At 39.7% G+C, this 22,657-nt stretch overlaps 1 protein-coding gene across 4 annotated transcripts in view; it reads right to left on the reverse strand.

Moving 5' to 3' along the window:
* RHBDD1 (rhomboid domain containing 1) overlaps positions 1–22,657 on the reverse strand; it is a 168,649-nt gene that overhangs the window by 124,199 nt on the left and 21,793 nt on the right. Inside the window, exon 1 of one of the 4 annotated variants that reach the window (XM_078147513.1) lies at positions 16,486–16,564. The exons of the other annotated variants lie outside the window; for them this stretch is intronic. The gene's annotated coding sequence lies outside the window, so the exon portion shown is untranslated. Of the gene's footprint in view, positions 1–16,485; positions 16,565–22,657 lie in introns of those variants that run through there. 4 annotated transcript variants of the gene reach the window in all.

Consider the following 22,657-nt stretch of genomic DNA (forward strand, 5'->3'; position numbering starts at 1 on the left):
GACATATCCTGTTCAATCCCAGAAGGCAGGACTATAGCAAATGAGCAGAATCACTTGGGGAGCTGGTTCACTTCAGTTCCACAGGCACTCCTTAAGCACCTGACAAACAAAATAATGCCTACTTTTAAGATGCTTACACGGGGGTGGGGGGTTAAAGAGTATGCAGTATATTGTACAGATGAAGACTAAAGCATTGAGTAATTCCTTCCAACCCCTTCTTGCTGTCATCCACCATCTATTTCTAAATACCCCATGGATCTGGAGTTCATTATTTCATGTGCCGTGTCTTGCTGGCCTACCCTACTTTTATCCCAAGGATTCAGCAGATGTTTCCTTGACATCTTTGGTTCCAGATTCATTTCCTTTGACTTCAAGTCAAAGCATCTACTGCCACCCACATTCAAAGTATGACCAATAAAAAAATAAATAAATTTCCTTTTATCTCTTATCTCTCTTTTTCTGAGTGCTACCATCCTGACTAAAATCAAGTTAGCCTCTGTTGTGGTTGTTGTTACCGTCACTAGCCAAACCACACTACTGAAGTATACTGAACTAAAAGCGGACTTTTTTCCCCTTCACATAAATTGCTGTTTAGTGTTTCTCCCCCATTCTACGTCTGAGCAGTTGTTTTGAATTCATATAAATACACGCAGAAGGTCGGACTGGGTTTTTGAGGTCCTTTCCAGTTCTAAATCCTATGTAATAGAGTAATTTGAGGATGAGAACTAGAGTGGAAGTGAAGGGCAAGAATCTCCAATGACTTCACCAAAGAGTGGAGCCTTGAAGGAAGTAGAGTTGAGGAAGCCATGGATTCCAATCGCAGAGAAGAGTTTGTGCAAAGGTGGAAGACAGAATATTGGTGAATGGCTGGTCCTCTCTTTTGACTGCAACAAAGAGTAACTTGGGTGGAATTATGGGCCGAAAGGCTAGGAAGGTCAGCTTGAGGCAGACTAAACTGAAATGGGTTTTCTGACCCTTAAGTCAAGCGATGGTTGAGCAGACTGTGCAAAGTCCTAAACTCCAGGCTGACTGCAAACTGACAAACAAACCTGCCTGACAAATACAAGCTGTCTACAATTGGATGAGGCATTGAGAAGTAGTAGGGTTTGTATCACATGGGAAATCCAGGGGCTCCATTCTTCACGTGGCAGGGTATCATAAAAGGGATTCATGCTTTGGGAAGGGAGCTGGAATTTATGATACCAGGGGTCCCTATGAACAAAGCTAAGCCCCTATTCCAATCAGGACCTGTAACCCCAAACCAAGAGAATCCAAGAGCTAGAATCTAGGGCAAGAAAGCTCTCTCAGATTAAGCCTGCTCAGAAAATGCCAGGGGGAGTGGATCTGGACCAAGAAAGGAATTCAGATCTTCCAGATCACACAAACCATGCATAGTACTCGGGAGAACAAAACAAAGTCAATTTACAGCAAGAAACACCATGAAGGGGAATCCTTGAAAGGAGTGGTTAAGAAGGACTGAGGCGAGAGAGGTTGCAGCTATGTTTACTAGTGCCAATTAGAAAGTCTAAGATTGAGTCAGAGAAATGTTACCAAAGCTTGAAGACAGCGAGACAATATTGTGGTCGGGATTAAGAGATGTTGGTTTACTAGAATCAGGTCAAAAGAGTGTAATTTAGGGCCTGGTACAAAGTGGATGTTTAGTTGCTGTTCAGTGTTCAACTTTTCGTGACACCAGTTGGGGGTGTTCTCGGCAAAGACACTGGTGTGGTTTGCCATTTTTCTCTCCAGCTCATTTTATAGATGAGGAAACTGAGGCAAACAGGGTTAAGTGACCTATCCAGGGTCACACAGCTAGTAATCCGAGGTCAGATCTGAACTCAGGTAGATGAGTCTGACTCCAGACCTGGCACTCTGCACGATGGCAGCACCTAGTTGGATTTTTAATACTTGATTGATTGATTGATTGATTGACTTAGACCTAGAAGGGTCTTTAGAAGTCATATAGTCCAATCCTCTGATTTTATAGACAAGAAAACTAAGGCTCAAGGTTATGAAGATAAGTCATGAATTTATGTCTCTATCATTTTCAAAAAGCATTTATCAGCTCCTATGCCTGGAATACTCTTGCTCCTTCCTCCCCATCTCTACCTGTTAGAATCTCTTATGTTCCTTCAAGGCTCAGTGAGGTGCTACTTGCTTCGTGAAGACTTCCCAGATCCCCTTTTTGTCTGCTAGCGTTCTATTACCTCCTACTTACTTCTTCATGTAAATGTTGTCTCAACCTAACACAAGGTGAGCTCCAGAAGGCTAAGGAGAGTTTCCTTTCTATAAAAGTGCCTCGAACAAAGTAGGCAATTAATAATTAAATTAAGTCACAGTCAAAGGTGAGGGTAGGGGTGATTGTCATTCCTGTTGTGCTACTAATCTAACTAGCTGGGTCATCTTTCTGAGGCCTTCAATTTCTTTGACTGTAAAATGAAGGTGCTAGGCTAAAGCTGGTTTTCAAACTTTGAGTAGTGGTAAAAACCATTCCACTTTCACACAAAACTTCAATAGATTCTTTGCTGTAAAACCTTTTTTTTTTAAAAAGTAATGTTTTACTACTATTGTCAGAAAATTCCAGGCTGCCTTAAGAAGAAAAAAAATACATTTGTAGAAAGGTTTGAAAGAGAAAGACATTAGGCTCAGATATGTTGCTTATAGGAAGTGGGACAAAAGTAAACAGCCTTTCAGATTCTCCAGCCAACACAGCCCGTGGCTATTTGCATAGAGCTAAGGGGCTGCTGGGGTGACGTTTCATTACCACAGTGTCTCTCAATCTTTTTTTTTTTCATTTTGACAAAGTAGACCCCTGAAGAGAGTCATCTCAGCCAGGTTTTTAGAAGACCTAAAAAAGTAAAATTGTTTTTCTGATCACGAGTAAAATGATAGTTGAGTCTCCACAGACTCACAGGGACAACTAGAAGAGCACAAGGCAATTAAAAATCAGAAGGGTTCTAAGAAGAGTTCATGCGATAGGTCAGATTTTAAACCTAAGCCTCTACCTTGCAGCGCAGCCACTGCCTGGAAACTTTAAAAAATAAAAATAAAAAGCATTCCGGCTACTGGCTGAGAATCCTGCCTGAGAAGAAAGAAGGGAGCTTCATAATTATCGGAGAAGAACACTGGCTAAGGAAAGTTGAAGTCCTCTCTGGCAGGGAGAGGCTTACTAACCGCATTCTATCTCCAGCAGTAGTTAAAGGCCCGTGTTACAGGTGGCCCAGAAGCAGCTGAGGATTACTGCTGAGGCAGCAGATGGAAAGGCCTATCAAGGCATTTCAACAGCTGCAATGCCCAGTGGATGGTGAAGATGACCAAAAGACCTAGTGAAAGCATTCCTAATGAAGGTTGTTCCAGGGTATTAGGTAATAATTGAAAATAGTCAGCTGGAGCAGAAGGCAGCTTTCCTAGTGGGAAGGAGTGGAGTGGAGGAGGTGAGGTCCTAGAATCTGAAATGGCAGCAGAGACAAGCAGGAAACATATTTGGGATGATGAAACAATTAAAAAAAAAAGGCCACTTGAAAGACTTGACTCCACACTCAATTTTCACCTGGTTTGGAGGGAATTCAAAAAGTCAAGTCAACAAATCTGTAGGGTGGGGAACCTCAGGCCTGGAGGCCACATGTGGCCCGGTAGTTCTTGGGTGTGGCCTTAGACTAAATCCAAACTTCACAAGACAAATCCCCTTGATAAAAGGATTTATTCTGTAAAACTTGGACTCAGTCAAAAAGCCCCACCTGAGGACCTAGAGGGCCACATGTGGCCTCCAGGCTGCAGGCTCCCCACCCCTGGGATAAGATATTAGAAGTCTGGAAAGGAAGGAAGGGGCTAGGTTATGAAGAGCTTTAAAAACCAAACAGAAGATTTCATATTTGATGATGGAGACAATAAGGAGACCCTGGAGTTGATTAAACTGAGGGAGGGGAAGAAGTCTGGCATGGTCAGACTTGCTTTTTAGAAAGATCAGTCTGACGGCTGAGTAGAGGATGGACTGAAGAGACTTGAGTCAGGCAGGGCTACTGTAATACTCCAAGCATGAGACAACGTGAGGATAATCCTACAGAGGAAGGAAATAAGACTTTTAATGAAATAAAGGACTTCTAAGCATTTCTGATGATGAGGAAGAGGAAACAGAAGAGGAAGAGGAAGTGGAAGAAGCAGAAGAAGCAGAAGAAGAAGGCTGGAGCTTTGTAGAAGGTTTGAAATACAAACATGGAAGAAAAGAGAAAGCAAACACTAGCAAGCAATCAGAAGAGACTTTTAAAAATAAAGGGGTTGAATGCTAATGGAAAAGGAATGAAAGGATCCCCTAAGAACCATGACATCAGCAAGGGTCAACAGAGGGAATCAAATAAGATGGAGGACCAAGAGTGATTTTTGTTATGTTTTGATGATCTTAAAAAGAGAAGAAAGGGAGGGTCAGAGCTGGGACACACAGAGAAGAAAAAGGGAACAAGGGAAGGGGGGCTTATCTCACATAATAAAGGGGTACAAGTAGAAACAAGTACAAATGAGGAAGGGGTGGAGGGGGAAATCACTTCAAACTCATTTTTATCTGAACTGGTCAAAGAAAAGTAGAATACAAACGATTCTATACAAGTGAGGAATGGGGGAGTGGGAATCACTATACTAATATCAATAATAATAATAATAATAACATTGATATAGGGCTTTAAGGTTTGCAAAGCATTTTACATACACTATCTTCTCATTCAAACCCTGAAACAATCCCAGGAAATAGTCGGTGATATCAAATTTCATTTTAAACTGATGCCAGCGGTAGAGTGGATTCGAGCACCAGCTCTGGAGTCAAAAGAATCCAAGTTCAAATTTGGCCTCAGATATTTACTAGCTGTGTGATCCTGGGCAAGTCACTTCACCCCAACTGCCTCCAAAAATAAAAATAAAATAAAAATAAACTGATGCCAAGTGAAGCGAGAAGAAACAGAACGTGTACTATAACAATGATATTGTAAAGGAAAAAAATTCTGAAAGACTTCTGAACTCTGGACAGTGTATGACCACCCACAATTCTAGAGGATTAATGCAGAACACACAGAGAGAAAGAAATGATGGAGATATAGAGGGAGACAGATTATTTTTTGGACATTGTCCATCTGGAAATGTATTTTGTTTGACCATGGGCATTTCATGTGAGGGTTTTGTTTTTCTTTTTTTTTTTTTTAGTGGGTGAAAAGAGAAAGGCAAGGTGGGAAGAAAGAGGGTATAGGCTTATTAACTGAAAAAAATGCAATAAAAAAAAGGTGAATACCATTACAGACTTGGACATGGAAAAAAACCTAGCCTCTCACTGGGAACATTCCTACACTGACAGCTGTGGCTTAGCTCATGCAGAATCACAGGCCTGAGACCAGAAAAGGCCCTGAGAGATCATCCAGTCCATTTTATAGATTAGAAGACAGAGGCCATGCCCCAGAAAATGACATGGTCACATACTGTCAGTAAGTATAAGACCGAGAACCCAAATCTACTACACTACCATCTCTCATGGAAGCTCACACCAAATTGTTCACTGCTGTCAGACTTTTTATCTCTCTCCATTTTATCTCCAAGAATAGTCAAGTCTTTCCTCTCTTGAGGAGCCCATGATTTCACTTAATTTACGACCTCTTTTTAATAGGCAGAAAAGAAATGAGATCCAGCTTTCACGATGTTCTCTTCATATCCTAGCACAGAGGCCAGCACAAAGTAGTGGCTTAAGAAATTCTTGTTGACTGACTAATGACATTTCCCCAACCAATGCTCTCCACCAATTGTCCTGCCACTCTCCCTTTCCCCTTCTTACTGCTCTATCCCAGCTAAGCCTTCAACTGTGGGCATCCCTCCCCTAGCTGGCTGATCATTTCATTAAGGAAACCCATTCACTTTCACAGTCACAACTTATTCCAATAGGCAGGTTCCCAAGTCTTTATATCCAAATTCTGACCTCTCATTCAACCTCTCATTTTAAAAAATCATCCTGGAACACTTTAAAGTTTACAGAATTCTTTTCTTACAACAATCTTGTCCTAGATTTTTCCTCTACTTTTTGACATCTGTCCTCATTCAATATACCTCCTCCTCCTCCTTCCTCCTCTCCTCTCTTTCTCCCCCTACCCCTACTTCAATCTTTCCTCCATACAGGTAATGGAAGAAAGTTTCTTAAATATGACATGAAGTTCATAGCCCAATTCTGTACCTCTCAAATAAAATGATGCTAAGGGCCCAGGAAGGGCATGACTTGAAGGTAGTTGTCTTTTGCATAATCAGATACAGATTAACACAGTTCCATCACCACTTTCTAGGTCCAGACCTCATCACAACCAAGGGAATGTGCTGGCTGCTTGGGGCTAAACCAGTGAGTCTAGAATCAGGGGACAGAGCAAAGGTACCTGGCCATGTGATGGCTTACATGAAGCTACAACTTCAGCCTCACTAGTATAAGGCTCTAACCCACTGGGCTAGCCAGCCCCAGTCCTGCTGTGTATATAGGAAGGCACTCAATAAATGTTTGTTGAATGTGAAATTAATATTCTGCCTGACTTGTCAAGTTCATGAAAATCCTCAGAGAACACTGCTGTAACAACGACAGTAGACCAGTCAATCAGAGGCTAATAGCCAGAATGATCCCTTCTGGGCTACAACTACAAAAGTAGTGATTAATCTGTAGCTCGGGGTCAGTGCTTTGGGAAATAATGTGATGTCCATTTCACTCCCATGCTCCTGTCTCTCCATCCTGCCTCCCAAGCAGGAGGCAAAGGATTGCGTTTCTTTTTTTTTTTTAATGGATATCCATGTTAATGTACAAAATAATAACAGCTGGGGTATATATAACGTTTTATGGTTTACAAGGCAATTCGTATACTTTCTATCATTTAACCCTGTGGCAATTCTGCGAGGTACATAATTCAGGTGTTATTATCCCCATTTGCAGACCAGAAAAATGAGGCCCAGGGAGGTTAAATGGCCAGAAAGCTTCAACGCATACACCATGCACCACCCCCTACCTAAGGGCTCTCTAAATCTCCTTCCCAGACTAGTTCGTGCTCGTTCCCTCTTAAAATTGCTCTGCGTTACTTGAGATTTTCTTAATAATTATCTGGTTACATAATATGCTCCTTAAGGGAAGGGGCTGTTTGAATTTTAAAAATGTTTTTAACACCTTCTTGACTCTCTTCCCCCAAGAATACAGTGCCTGGCACACTTTGTTGAGCTGTTTTTCAGTTGTGTCTGACTCTTTGTGACCCCATTCAGGGTTTTCTTGGCACAAATACTGGAGTGGTTTGCCATTTCCTTCTCCAGCTCATTTTACAGATGAGGAGACTGACGCAAACAGGATTGAGTGACTTGTCTAGGATCACACAGCTAGTAAGCATCTGAGGCCAGATTTGAACTCAGGAAGATGAGTCTTCCTGACTCCGAGCCTGGCACTCTATGCACTTTGAAGCCTCACTGCCCTGCTTATCACACTGTGGGTGGTTAATAAATGCTGGAATTGTTGTAGTATGGATACCCAGAGCGATTGGCTGAAAACATAAAAAGTATAAAAAGCTATGTTCCTCCAACCTTTAAGTATTTTGCTTGTAATTTCAAAAGCTTCCCAGCAAGCAACACTTGATTTTTAGGCAGGCTGTGGGCATCATTTTCTCACATCCAAAATCTACATTCTAGAGGCAGCATCTGTAACACGGGGTGTCTACCACAGAAACAAACCTCTGTGCCCTTTGCCAATCTACAAATGAGGCTTGTTTGCCAAAACCTCCCGGCAAAGCATCACTTTTCAGTTATGCTTGCTGGCCAGCACTGGGTCAGGGAGAAATGAAGAGCTTTAGGAATACTGATTGGAAAATGAGCCATATTTACTTTAATGAGAAATTAAAAATTAAACGGGAATGTAATAAAACCTAAGTAGCTAGAACCAACATGAGAAAGGAAGTTTATAACTTGGAAACTAGATGGGTCTCAAGGGAGAAAGCTAAAGTAGAAAGGGAAACAGGAATGAATGGGAGTGATTTTTAGCTCCTTCTTAGTGAGCAGAACAAATATTTCAATATTATCATTTAACAAGAGGGTGAAAATATCTCAATTTTTACATTTCAGACATCCAGTAAGAATGAAAGCTAGCTGATTTATAAGACCTTAGAAAAGGAAGAGCACCATGGCACAGTGGACAGAGGGAAATCTTAGAATCAGTAAGACCTGGGTTCAAATGTACCTTCATAACTGTGTGACCATAAGAAACTCATTTAACCTTTCAGGTCACCCAGGCAACTAAACACCCCCTACACACACACACACACACACACACACACACACACACACACACACACACAGACTGATACTTAAAGACCCTGATTCCACAGAAGACAATATCTATGAAAGTAGGCAGTAATAAAAACCCATTATCTCAAATATCTAAAAACAAATGCACAAAATGTAGGTGAAGGGCAAGAAAAAAACAGAGTTCCTAATAGAAGGGAGGCTCTAATACAAGGATCTGAGAGGTATCACCTAGACTTGGTGGGATAAAACCCATAATGACAAATAAGTCTAGATGCATAGCCGTCATTCAAAGAAACAAGATAAGGAAAAGTGAGGATAGGTAGTCATCATATATAATAAGAAGGTTTAAAGCTTATTAAGTAACTACTAAGTGCCTGGCAGTGCTAAGGGCTGGGGATACAAAGTGAGGCAAAAGGCAGTCCCTGCCTTCACAAGGACCTCAGAATCTCATGTACATTCATTCATACAAGGAAATCCACTCAGGTGGGGAAACATGGTGGAAAGCATTGGGATGAAGATGGCATTGATTTTGCTTATTATTTATTTCTATGTATAACATATTCTTTCCTCTGGAAGAACTTAACATTCGTGGGGCTGATGATGTTTGTCTTGATATCTGAAATACCAACCATGCAGCAGGCACTCCAATAAATGCTTGATTGTTTGATTTATGGGAGAAAACGGAAGTAATTTTGTCACCAAAGTATAGACTATCTGGACAGAAAATAAGAAATCAACCAATCAACATTTGTTAAGTACCTACTATGTGCCGGGCAGTTTGCTAAGCAGCAGAAATAGATGAGGAATTCAGAAAACAGCAATAAGCCTGGCTGGCCCAATTTAAAATGGGGATAATAATAGCATCTACCGCCTAGAGCTGTAGTGAGGATCAAATAACATAATAATTGTAAAGCACTTAGCTCAGTGCCTGGCATGTAGTAAGACCCATATAAATGTTAGTTATTATTATAATAAGTGAGTTATGATATTATAGGAATATTATCGATATTATTATATTTCTATATTACATATAATGTGGCAGCGACATGGCCCAGTGGATAGAGTGCTGGGCCTGAAGTCAGAAAAATTCATCTTCTTGAGTTCAAATCCACCCTCAGATACTTGCTGGCATGTCTCTTAACCCTGTTTGCCTCAGTTTTCTTGTTTATAAAATGAGCTGAAGAAGGAAATGGCAAACTACACCAGTAACTTAGCCAAGAAAACCCCAAATGAGGTCACAAAGATTTAGACACAACTAAAAATGATTAAACAACAATTATATATTATAATATAAATAGTATAAATATTTCACCCTCTTCCCAAATGAATCCAAATCCAGTGCCTTTCACCATATCCCTGGGCCTCCCAGGCTCGGTGTTTTCAAATGAGTAAACAAAAACCAAAATCACTCACTGTGAAATTCTCTTAAATTGTGTTTCTTTTCTTCTTAAGCAGATGGGAAAGGTTTATACTCCTATATTAGAGACATAGCTAATTCACCCTCTTAGCAGCATTTTTGTTATTTTGCTTTATTACTATTCTTAAGTCTTTGGTCATTTCTACTTCAAACTGCACCCTGCGAACATAAAAAATGCTCATGGGAGAGGAAGAAAAATCCTGCCTACTTCAAGTGAATGATCAAGCATTTGCTGAAGCCCCACTATGTGCCTACACTGTACTACTTAGTAGGTGCAAAGGTAAAAGAAGATAGAGTCCCTGAAGGACTTGACCTTTTCAGCACCAAAACTACTGCCCAGAGGGTTCCCATTGGCCTCCTTGGTCAATAACTGGATCCGGTCATGGTTCACACTTTGCTCCTCCCTCCCAGACCCCACTCGGCTCCACCATTTTGGACAGTTGCCTGGCCACTCCAGCCCTTTTCTAGTTCTGAAACCATAATCAAATCAATCCTGCCATTGCTACGTCAAAGGGTATGTCAGTCTATTCCTCTACAGGTCCACTCACCATCCCTATGATTTTCTAAACCAAAATCAGAAATACCCTCCAAGCTACCACTTCTTGATATTTTCCCATTAGAACATAAGCTCCGTGAGGGTAGGGTCATGTTTGGTTTGGTATAGGTGCCCCCAGAGCTTAGCACAGTACTTGGCCCATTTGTTAAGTGCTAAGCAAATGTTTCATTCACTCAGTAATCTGTTCATTCATTCCCAGTCTTCCCGAAACAAAATGGAAATGGGGCTATCACAAGACAACTGAATCACAGAACAGTCTTGAGGGAAGAGTTAAAAAACAATTGTTCAGGAGCTGCCCTGTCCACCCCTCCCTTAGCTGAAGTTTTGCAGCACGAGCAGGCTTAGCAAGTGACATCACTGACTACATACCTCTGTTTCCTGCACTGGTCTCATTCTCCCCAGTTAGATTACAGCACCACTCCGCACTCCCACGCATCTCCTCACTGCACCTAGCTAGCTGAGCTCAGAGTAGCTACTGATATATTGGTTGATCCACTGATTAAAGTGTATTTTTTACACAAAAAAAGATCAACTTCCAAAAAAGGACCATGAAATGTATACTCTAAGCAAATCCTGAGATCCCCAAGGACTTGGGGGCAAGAGTGCAGACAAAATAAGCTGTATGCACCATCAGTCATGTGACTGCAAATGTTCTCTATGAACTTCATTTCAGACTAGAGAAAATTTGTAAAATTATAAACCATTTATTCCCTTTGTTGGGATGAAGAAATAACACAAGCAGCATTGACAATCACTTCTCCTATGCTTTCAAATGCAATGTACAGATACTCTGCTCCTTCCAATCCACGCCTTCCTCCTCATTCACCCCCATTTTGGACACCCTAGGATAAAATGGAGGGATGACCACAGATGTAGAGCTGGAAGGCACTTTGGAAGGCTTCCAGTCAAACCCTCTCTTGTTGCACATAAAGAAACTGAGGCCCAGAGTAGCAAAGTGATTTACTCCAAATCACACAGGTAGTACATGGCAGGGGTAGGATATGAATCAGGATTCTCTTGCCTCCAAATCCACTGCTGGTCAGTCACATAGTATCAATGCTAAGTCATTTAACAATGATAATAATAGCTAACATTTATAGTGTACTTAAGATATACCAGGCATTTTACAATTACAATCTCATCTGATTCTCACAACTCCACGATGTAGATGCTATTATTATCATCCCCATTTTACAGATGAAGAAACTGAGGCATTCAGAAGTTAAGGGACTTGCCCAGGGTCACCTATCTAGTAAGTGTCTGAGGCTGCATTTTTCAAGTCCTCTAGATTCCAGGCACCTAGGTGATACAGTGGATGTAGTACTGGATCTGGGGTCAAGAAGACTCATCTTCCTGAGTTCAAATCTGGTCTCAGACACTTATTAGCTGTGTGACCCTAGGCAAGTCACTTAACCCTATTTGCCTCAGTTTCTTCACCTGTAAAGCAGGCTGGAGAAAGAAATTATCAAACAACCCCAGCATTTTTGCCAAGAAAACACCCAATAGGGTCACAAAGAGTCAGACACAACTGAAAACAACTGAACAACTGAATTTCTTGATTCAAGGCCCTAAGCTCTATCCCCTATGCCACCTACCGGCCTCATTTTCCATGTCTAAGTGAGACAAAATGACCTTCCTGACATTTTAAATTATTTATCTTTACAGAGTTAGACATCTTACATGCTTACAGAAGATGATAGCTTCTACAGCACTACCTGGTGGGGAAAGCACTGGCATTAGTCAGAAAGACAAGAAGAGTTCAAATCCTGCATCTGCTACTTATTGTACAACCTCAAACCTCTCTGGGTCTGAATTTCCTCCTCTGTAAAATGAGAGGGGTTGATTAACTCTACATGTTATGATACTGTGATCAATGAACGCTAGATTGGTACTCTCAAGATACTAGAAGAATCAGAGGAAGGTATCCAGTGCTCTGGGGGATGGCAAAAAGAACACAGGATTTGGAGTCAGAAAACCCAATTTCAAATCTCATCTATGTTAACTTTGTCTAGAGTAATTTTCATCTCTCTGGGCCTCAGTTTCTTCACCTATAAAAAGGGTGGGGTAGTGAATGAGGAAGTTGGACTACATCAGATGGACTTTAAAAGCCAATAAATCCTATTATTTATTTGCAATTTGGAAAAGAATGCTCCAGGATGAGAAGGCCCAGGTCACCAAACCAATCACAATGCTATCAAAGTGGATGCTTTTTTTCCTCCCTAACAGTCTAAGATGGTATTTTGGAAAACAAGGCACTGCCAATGTAGTCTAAACATATGAAAAACCCCAAGACAGCCTTAAAACATATTTTAAAATAGACATGGTTACAACAACATAAAAAAAAGGGAATTACATTTCAAGGATAAAAATCTTGGAAAACCCACTAACACCCATTTACAAAATGAGGAGATTGTACCCAGTGACTTCCCTTCTAGGTCTCTATGTATGAGCCTATAAAATGAAAATGTGGTTAGAAAGTATTTTTTTAAATATTTCTTTTTAATTCTAGTATAAGAAAAGACGATTGCACACAAAACAGAAAATCCATTACGTACAACTTGCTATTCCCTCTAAATATACCAACAAAGTTATTATATATTTTTTTCACTTCTTTTTTCCTTTTTTTTAAGCTCAAGTCAAAGTTCATCTTCCTTATCAGGGATGAAAGAAACCTTATTATGAAATTCATAATCAGGAGTTTCATCATTACCCAACGTAAAGTGACAATACTAACTGATATATGCACAGCATGTTAATTTCTACGATCACTCAATTAAATCAGCAAGCATTTTTTCAGCCCCTACTAATTGCCAAGTGTAGTGCTAGCATACACTGGGGGAAGGAAGGAAAAGGAAGGAAGTCCCAATTCTCAGGAAACATACAAATGTTTTATGTATTCTCCTAGCTCACTATATCTTCGTGATAATCTTGTGAGATAAGTCTTATAGGAATTATTCATTCCCATTGCACAGAGGATGTGAGACATTGGAGTGACTTATCCAGGATCACACATGCTGAGGTTTTAGTTCAAGTTTCTCCTGGGCTCTGCTCATAGGATAGGTGGCATACATATTATACAAGGACATTAGTGGGCTCTTCAATAGCTTGAAAATGCTCTTACACAAATTACAATGTAAAAACAATAAAGAAAAAAAATTTCATTTTGAAGGAAACAAGAAGACTGAGGTGCTTTAAGTACCCCAAACAAAGCAAAAGCAGTGCTTAAAAAAAAAAAGTAGCCAATGGTTTACGTTAGGTATGAGATGTTCCTTCCTTCTTAAAGGACAAGTTGGACAATAGTTTAGAGCCACTTAAGTGACTTACTCATTGATCCAAAATAAACTCTGAGCACAGGATGTTTTGAGCATTCGGTCTCGTCTCTCCATGTCTGTCTGCCCTATTATTAGAGAGACTTCAAGCCAGGTTCTTTCTTCTTAACTCAGAGGTGGCTGATGAATCTCTGTAAATCTCTACCAAATAACAATCACAAGAAAGAGCCTTAAGTGCCACGTGGTTTTTCCACTCCAAACTGACAACAGAACTATGCCGAGTTGAGAGCAGTCTTGAACAGACTTTGCCCTTCCCATGGAACAACTTTTTTTAGGGCATTTTCATTTTTCCTAGAGCATTCTCCCCTCCTCAGGGCCCCTAAAAGAACGCTGCACAGGAAATGACTTGTGAAATTTTCTTAGGAGAAAATAGTATACAATAAAGGATGTGTGAGCTCAGTGAAAAATGAATGTGTTTTTAAACTAAATTCTTGCAAAGAAAATTGCCTCACCATTTCAAAATTATGTTTAAGGGTTTCATAAGTTAGTGCTTTGTGTGGCTTGTAGGTACTTCACAGGCTACATAAAAAAATGAGAAAATGTATATAGAGAGCTATGGGAATGTATCCTATTATTAATACTATAGAAATTATATGTTTAAAATAATGTTATATTTAATGCATTCGATGTAACGGCATATAGCGTGGCTATACACCACCACAATGCACTCAATTTACCAGAAGGCCTAATATACCCAAGCAGGTTATTAGGCAGAGAGTCCTGGGGGTACAATATGGAATTGCCTTCTTGTTTCCATTAGCTGAAGCATGATAATTCTGCGATGACATGAAAAACGGTCTCCTGGTTCCCTAAACCACTGTGACCTGACGAGCTACATTAAAAGTTAAAACCCAGGGAAATTGGGGCAGGGTTTGTTCTTTTATTTGCTTGCTAATAAAAGCAAATATATATATATATATATGAAGGTAGAAATCAACTGAATGCAAACAGATTTCATGAATAAGAAATGAAGATTGGGATACAAAAGTGTCAGAGGTTAAGGGGGCATGGGATTTCTATGAATACTGTAAAGCTTTCAGTAATTACATTTCAGAGATTGAGGCAGCCCTTTAATTGAGGCACCTCCAACTTTGGCTATGCTCCAAAAGAAATCAGGAGGGGTAGAAGCTGTTTTCTGCCTGGAAGGCCTCCCATCTGTCCCACTGAGCCTTTCATTAATCCTAAGATGCCCTAGTCATCATTAACACTACCCCCCTTAAAATTTTTTTTTTGCTTAAATAAATCAAACTCTGGGTCTATGGGCAACTCCGATATTAGATTACCTCTACGAAACAAGAAAGACAGATTCTTACAGTACCTGTCTAGCAAGCAGAGAATTTCTAAAAATATCAGGCTCCCTACTCCCTATACCCTCCCTTCTTTTCTTTCCAAATAAAAAAGTGCAGATTATACTATGGACTACTGAAGAAAGCTTAATTGACCTTTGGCATGGTATGTTGTAGAACATTTAGAAGAAGGGAGTTAACAGAAACAGTCTCTAATTTCTGGAAACTGTCATCTAAGACAGACAACAGTGACATGAGAGATAAAGGACATATAGAAAAATGAGCAATGAAATACAATCATTAAGTCAAAACATAATGTTACTATCATTTGAGATATACTTGCAAAATGGCTAACTATAAACTATAGGGCAGAAAATCAATGGCGCTATAGTAAGAACAAGCAATTTGGAGACAGAGGACCCATTTCAAGTCCCAATGTTCCTGATTATTAGTTCTATGATTTTGGACAATTCACTGTCTATATAATAGACCTCTGTTTTCCTCATATGTAAGAGAGGGTTGATAATTTTTAAAGGATCTCCTACCACTGAACCTATCATCCCGTAAGTCACAAGTATTTAAGGTTTACACGGGGAGAGAGAAAGAGAGACAGATATGTCTTCAATGCCACCTCTCAATGAGTTAAGAAAGGCTATATAGAAAAGGTGTGATTTTCTGCTGCCATCCATGACCTTAGCATAGGACCTCGGGACCTCACAGCTGGACTAGCATGGCTGTCAATGGCTCTAGTTTCTCCCTTCTATAATCTACACTATGGACTAGTGTTTTAGCTTTGCTCAAATGTTTTTTTCTTCATATTATTTCTCTGCTTTGGATCCCAAGACATTCACCTTCCTGAATCTCCTTCTGCATCTATAAAACAAGACCGACTTACCTGAGGTTTCTTCTTGCTTCAACATTTTAGGATTTATACTATAGTCCCCAAATCTGCTAAAATTCAAGATTCTTGCCAGACTATTCATGGATACCCATTATACAATCACACAATCTAAGAACTGGAAGGAAATCTTCCAGGTACCCTCTTCCAATCAGTACCCAAAGAAGAATCTACTCATTCTAAGCTTTAACAATGACACTTTTCTTGTGAGACATGTTTTTAAATTCATGCTCTTTTATCTGTCCTACTTCCATCTTCTCTGCAACTTTCTAAAATATAAGTTGGTTGATGACTTCTTGTGCATTAATATTGCCTCTTTAGACCTCATAGTTAATCTCCGGAATTGAATCTAGGTGCCTTCAGGATTTTTTTTTTTTAATCGGGGTTAAGTGACTTGCCCACGGTGTCACGCAGCTAGTAAGCATCAAGTGTCTGAGGCCAGATTTGAACTCAGGTCCTCCTGACTCCAAGGGTGGAGCTCTATCTAGTACACTACCTAGCTTCCCCTTCGGATTTCTTTCTTGAGAGTTTCTCATCCCACTTGGGCTTATGTGGCCTGTGGGAGTTTAGACAATGAGATCCTACCACATCCTTCCTTTGAACTCTTTGAAATATGCTTTCCCAAAAACTAATGTGCACATCAGACTACATCTGGTTTTCCTCTTTTCCTCAATGACAAACTCTAGTAGTGAACGGTCTTTTCCCCTTCAAGGTACCTGTTTTTACTCCAGCAAACAGTTCCTCCTTGGAGAGGATCAGATGTAGACAAGTTATTTTCCTCATTTCCTTTCCTTTCTGAAAGATAGAACTACTATTAAGGCAAGTCAATTAGTTACCATGATTTTTGACTAAAAGAGAGATCCAGCAAATGACAAAATCAGTCTCCCATCACTATGTCAAGCTGTTTCTCACATTCCTTAACTCGCCATCCATCCTTCTTTCTGTCCAAGTGGTCCATAATATAATAAGTTTTGTTTCTGTTTTTACCTCGATCTCTATCCAAATAATATTCACTATACTTCCCATGTAACTAATTAACTTTTCTTTTCCCCAACAGATCTATCTCCTTCAATGAGATCAATCTTTAGACTGTTTCTCCCACTGCCCATGGCCATCCTCTTCTTCCTGGCCTTTCTTTTTCTTCTCTGCTCTCTAATCCCACCCCAGGCAATAGAATGATTCTCCCATCCCCTCCCTCTCTGAATATTGAAATATTAGAGTTTCACAGTATCTAGTATACTACTGAACACAAAGCTAGTGCTAGAAAACACTTGTTGAATTTCTGGGGCGGTGACTCAGACTAGGGAGCAAAGTTTAGCTTACACTCAGACTTTAAACTTAAAAAAATGAAGATGAAGAGAAGACAGTATGATACAATAGGAAAAAACCCACTAGACTTGAATCAGAGAGACGGGGTTTCAATCTTGATTTTGCTAGAAGGAAGAACAAGGAAGGAAGGTGTCTTTAACACAAGCTTTCAAAGAGTTACGGAAAGATGCGATTTCCTGCTGCCAAGAAAAGAAGGAAGGAAGCCCTACTGTGTGCCAGACTCTGTGTCAAGTGCTTGACAAATACCATCTCGTTTGATCCTTATAACAACCCTGGGAGATAGGTACTATTATCTCCATTTTACAGATGAGGAAACTGAGGCAGACAGCAGTTAAGTGACTTGCCCAGGGTCTCATTGCTAGTAAGTGTCTGAGGCAAGATTAGGACTAGGGTTTTCCTAACTCCAAGTCCAGCACTCTATCCACTGCACTGTCTAGCTGCCTGAATCTATGACTCCACAAGATGGTGATTGGGGCGGGGGGATGAGGGGTGGGGGAGATAGTGCAAGAAAGGCTTCTAGTTCAGAAGACATATGATTCAATCTCTTCATTTAGAGATGAAGAAATCAAAGTTCAGGGAGGTTAAGTGACTTACACAAGGTCATATAGAAGGGTAACTACTAGATGAACGATTTGAACCTAGGTTCTCTGTCTCTAGAGCTAGTGATTTTTTCCACCATACCATGATGACATAGCATTAGAAAGTTGAAAGATGGTTAGGATTTCATACTAGAAGGGCTAGGTATAACAACTGACACACATTTTTTAAAAATTGCTATAATTTCTTCTACCTGTACAAATGCATTGAAATTAAAATAAGCAGATATAATTTACTTTAAAATAAAAATTTTCATTCTACTGTCAAAAAAAAAAAAGGCTCCTAGCACAAACAAAGCCAATGCACCCAAGATTAGAAGGGAAGCTGAAAGCTAGGAAACAATTTTTACAACCAGTGTCTCTGCTAAAGGCCTCATCTCTAAAATTTATAGAGAACTGAGTCAAATTTATAAGAATAAAAGTCATTCCCCAATTGATAAATGGTCAAAGGATATGAACAGGCAGTTTTCAGATGAGGAAATTAAAGCTCTAACATGCTGAAAAAGTGCTCTAAATCACTATTGATTAGAGAAATGTAAATTAAAACAAATCTGAGGTACATCACACCTATCAGATTGGCTAACAGGACAAAACAGGAAAATGACAAATGTTGGAGAAGTGGGAAAACTGGAACTCTAACGCATTGGTGGTAGAGTTGTGAACTGATCCAACCATTCTGGAAAGCAATTTGGAACTATGCCCAAACAGCTATAAAACTGTGCATACCTTTGATCCAACAATGCCACTATTAGGTCTGTATCCCAAAGAGATCATAAAAATGGGAAAAGGACCCACATGTACAAAAATATTTATAGCAGCTCTTTTTGTGGTGGCAAAGAATTAGAAATTGAGGGGATACCCATCAATTGGCGAATGGCTGAACAAGTTGTGGTATATGAATGTAATGGAATACTATTATTCCAAAAGAAATGATGGGCAGGCTGATTTCAGAAAAACCTGGAAGGACTTGTGTGAACTGATGCTGAGTGAACTGAGCAGAACCAGGAGAACACTGTACACAGTAACAGCAACATCGTGTGATGACCAACATTGACAGACTTGGCTTTTCTCAGCAATGCAAGGATCTAAGTCAATTCCAAAAGACTCATGATAGAAATGCTATCCACATCCAGAGAAAGAACTATGGAGTCTAAATGCAGATCAAAGCATACTATTTTCTCTCTTTTTTTTCTTTCTTGTGGTTTTCCCCTTTTGTTCTGATTCTTCTTTTACAACATGACTTATGTGAAAATATGTTTAATCTGATTGTATACATATATCCTACATCAGATTGCACACTGTCTTGGGGACCAGGAAAATTTAGAACTCAAAATCTTATAAAAGTGAATGTTGAAAACTAAAAATAAATCAATAAAAAAAGGCTCCTAAAAAACAGAATTCTTATAAAATAGCTTCAACATAGAAGTTTGGTGATCTAACAAATAAAATTAAGGGCTGGAAAGACACACATGATAAAGAAATATGTCAAGTGTTTTCACTAAAGTAAAAAACATGTATTTTGTACATTTAAAAATTAATAAGGGAAAATTGACCTGGTACTGTTGTGGGGAAGGGGGCAGGAGAGAAGTATGTGTGTGTATGTGTGTTTGCACACTGGAGTTTAAATTAAATAGGGAAAATGATTCCATATGATTAAAGTATTTGAACAATGGAAATTCATGCCTAAGGTAACAAGCAGAATCAGTCAAAGAAATTGTCAATCCAGGATTTGATGATCATTTCTTAGGACAGTACAGCTTGTACACAGTTCAGACAGAAGGGAAAGGAGCCTTAAACCCTGGAGAAGTTTTTGTACAAAATTAGTGTAGTGTATGTAGCACAGTACAGTAGAAAGAGCTGGGGGACTAATAGAAAGGCCTGCCCAGATCCCAGCTCCCCCAGTTACAAGCTGTATGGCCACAGGCTAGTTGCTTTCCTTCCCCAACCTCAGTTTATCTACCTCAGGAATTAAAGTGAGTATCAAAAGAGATGTCTGGAAAATGTTTTGAGATCCAAGTGCAATATAAATATCAGTTATGGTTTATTGACATTATTAAAGTGGATAACTCTAGAACTACACACACCTCAGAAGATTGTCAGAAAGTGCTTTGTAAACCCGAAAACAGAAATTAGCTATCTCCATTATTACAAATTCACCAGTTGGAGACATGATATAAAAAAAAAAAAAACGCAAGACCAAAAGTCAGCCTTCTGCTCCAAAGAATCTATGGCTATTCCCTCCACAATACAGATTACAACATCCACTTTTATCCCACAGGTCTGCCCAATATGCCGAGGGCCATCCTCGAATCCTCCTCATACTGCATGGATTCCAATGACTCAGTGAAGATGAGCCAGCCATGAACTCATTCTGGACATCTGATTAACCCATCTTTTTTTTTTTTCCTTATCATAATCTCTTTAATGACATTCTTTATACTCCTTATCCTTCATATTTTTTTCCAAAAATTTATTTTATTGTTAATTTATGAAAAAGAGTATAATAAAAAGATGATTGCACATGAAACTGCAAATCTATTACATACAACTTGCTATTCCTTTTAAATATACAAAGTTAGCATGTAAATTTCTTCTCCCCCCTTTTTTCTTCTCCCCTGCACCCTAGAGATTGTCGCTATTTGACATAAATGTGCATGTGTATGCGTGTGTGTGTGTGTGTGTGTGTGTGTAAAATTATTCTATAACATACTTCTATTTATCAGTTCTTTCTTCAGATACAGATAGTCTCTTTCTTCATATGACCCTTAAAGTTAATTTGGGTATTTGTAATAATTAAATAACTTATTTGCTCAAAGTCGTTCTTAAAGCAGCACTGCTGTTACTGTATACAATGTTCTCTTGGTTCTGCTCATTTCACTCCACTATTTCATGCAAGTCTTTACATGTTTTTCTAAGATCATAGAGCTCATCATTTCTTATAGCACAGTAGTGTTCCATCACAATCATATACCATAACTTGTTCGGCCATTCCCATTTCATGCTTTAATTTTAAAAAAAAAAAGCACTTTAATTCCAAGAAATTCCACTTCCTATGTCAGCAAACAAGTATTTATTTTGTGATAAGTCATGTCCCATTTGTTAAGGAAGATTTAAGCCCCCAAGGGACCAAAACATTAGAACAAAGGAGGCACAATTTCCATGCCTCTCTGAACACACAAAAGTCTTGTGCTGTGTTTTCCTGCGTGTTTGATACACTGAAGTAACCAAAACGCTTTTTCTTTCCATTTGTTTTCATTCATTCATCCTGAATGAGAAGTGGATCCTTAAATACGGACTCTTTCCCCTGCTTATGCCCTGGGCTGTCCAAAGGAGCTCATGGTTTAATGTCCTAAAACATTCACTGCTAAACCGCTGCTGACTGATACATGTGTTTTAAAATGATTGCCACTTCAAAATAATTGTAACTCACTTTCTTCTTCTCACTGCTTTAAAACGATCTACTGTTCTTGCTGTTCATAATATCCTGTCACAGAAGCACCTACTGCAGATTTTACCTCTTCGTGCCCGCACTTAGGAATAACAACAAATAATAAGAGCTCTGATTGATATAACACTTTTAAGGCTTACAAAACTCTGCATGACAATCCTGAGGTGGGGAGTAAATGTGTATTACCTCTAACATGAAGGGAAGAAAACTGTGGTTTAGCAACTTGTCCAAGGTCATGCAGGTCATGTCAGGGCCAGAACTGAACCCAGGGGTCTTGACTCTCATATATTTTCTCTCCCTCTAATACACAGGGCTGGCTCTCATATTTATTGGGCAGCACCTCAGTAGGCACTTACTTTATGCTTTACATGTATCATCCTTAATCAAACTCCCCTTGTACATCCCATCAAATTTTACTCTCTATATATCAAATAAGGCACACTCATTATTGCCTCCGGGCCTTCATTCATCTGTCTGAAATGTCTTCCTCTCCAGGGGAGGGGAACCTGCAGCCTGGAGGCCACATGTGACCTTCTAGGTCCTTGGGTGCAGCCTTTTGACCAAGTTCAGGTTTTACAGAACAAATCCTTTCATTAAGGGGATTTGTCCTGTGAAGTTTGGATTCGGTCAAAGGGCTGCACTTGAGGACTTGGGGGGCCACATGTGGCCTCGAGGCTGCAGGATCGCCACCTGATTAGCCAAAACTATCCTTCAAGGATCAACTCAAGGATAACCACTTCCATGAATTTTTTCCTATTTATTCTAACCCTCCTTCTCCTCTGAGTGGATCCCCCAGATTTCCTATAACACTCAAGTTTAAAGAATCTTTGACTATGAGATTTTGCAGAGGCATCCATTCAAAGTAGTTTATACTGGACAGCCTGGCATTTATCACTAACTGTCTTGGACTGTTAGCCATTTTAGCTTATAGGAGAAAACCCAAATGTATTAAGCAGAACATTTGAGATTTCCCCTTTGAATCACATGACTCCCCTTCCACATATCCTACATTCCAGCCAAACTGCCTCCGTGTGTTTCATGAAAGCCATCCCCCTTCCTCACCTCAGCTTCAAAGTCTTTTTCCTTCCTTCAGGGTCCAGGCCAGGTATTTTACTCTTCTATGAAACCTTCCTTGTTCTCTCCACTCTTATGAGCTCCTCCCTTCTCAAATTATCTCTTTAGAGCTTTGGATCTCTCCATTGTCCTGACCACATTCTGTCTTGTACCACACATAACAGAGACAACATGGCCGAGTAAGAGAGCCAACTTCAAAGTTAAGAGGATCTAGGAACAAGTCCTCCTCCAGACACGTAATAACCCTGAGCCTGGGCAAGCTCAGTGCTCTAGCCAATTATCTAAGATTTTAAGCTGCAGGGAAGATGGTGGCCCACACTGATAGAGGAAGTTTTTAAAGACTTGGGAGTTCCCTATATCAGTAAAATCAGAGATATAATCCCTATTTTATCATACATGCCATATCCTACCTAGTCTACTATAAATTCTTTGAGGTCAGGG

The sequence above is a fragment of the Phascolarctos cinereus genome, unplaced genomic scaffold, assembly GCF_003287225.1.
Source record: "Phascolarctos cinereus isolate Bilbo 61053 unplaced genomic scaffold, phaCin_HiC Scaffold_7;HRSCAF=346, whole genome shotgun sequence".
Classification (NCBI taxonomy): Eukaryota; Metazoa; Chordata; class Mammalia; order Diprotodontia; family Phascolarctidae; genus Phascolarctos; species Phascolarctos cinereus.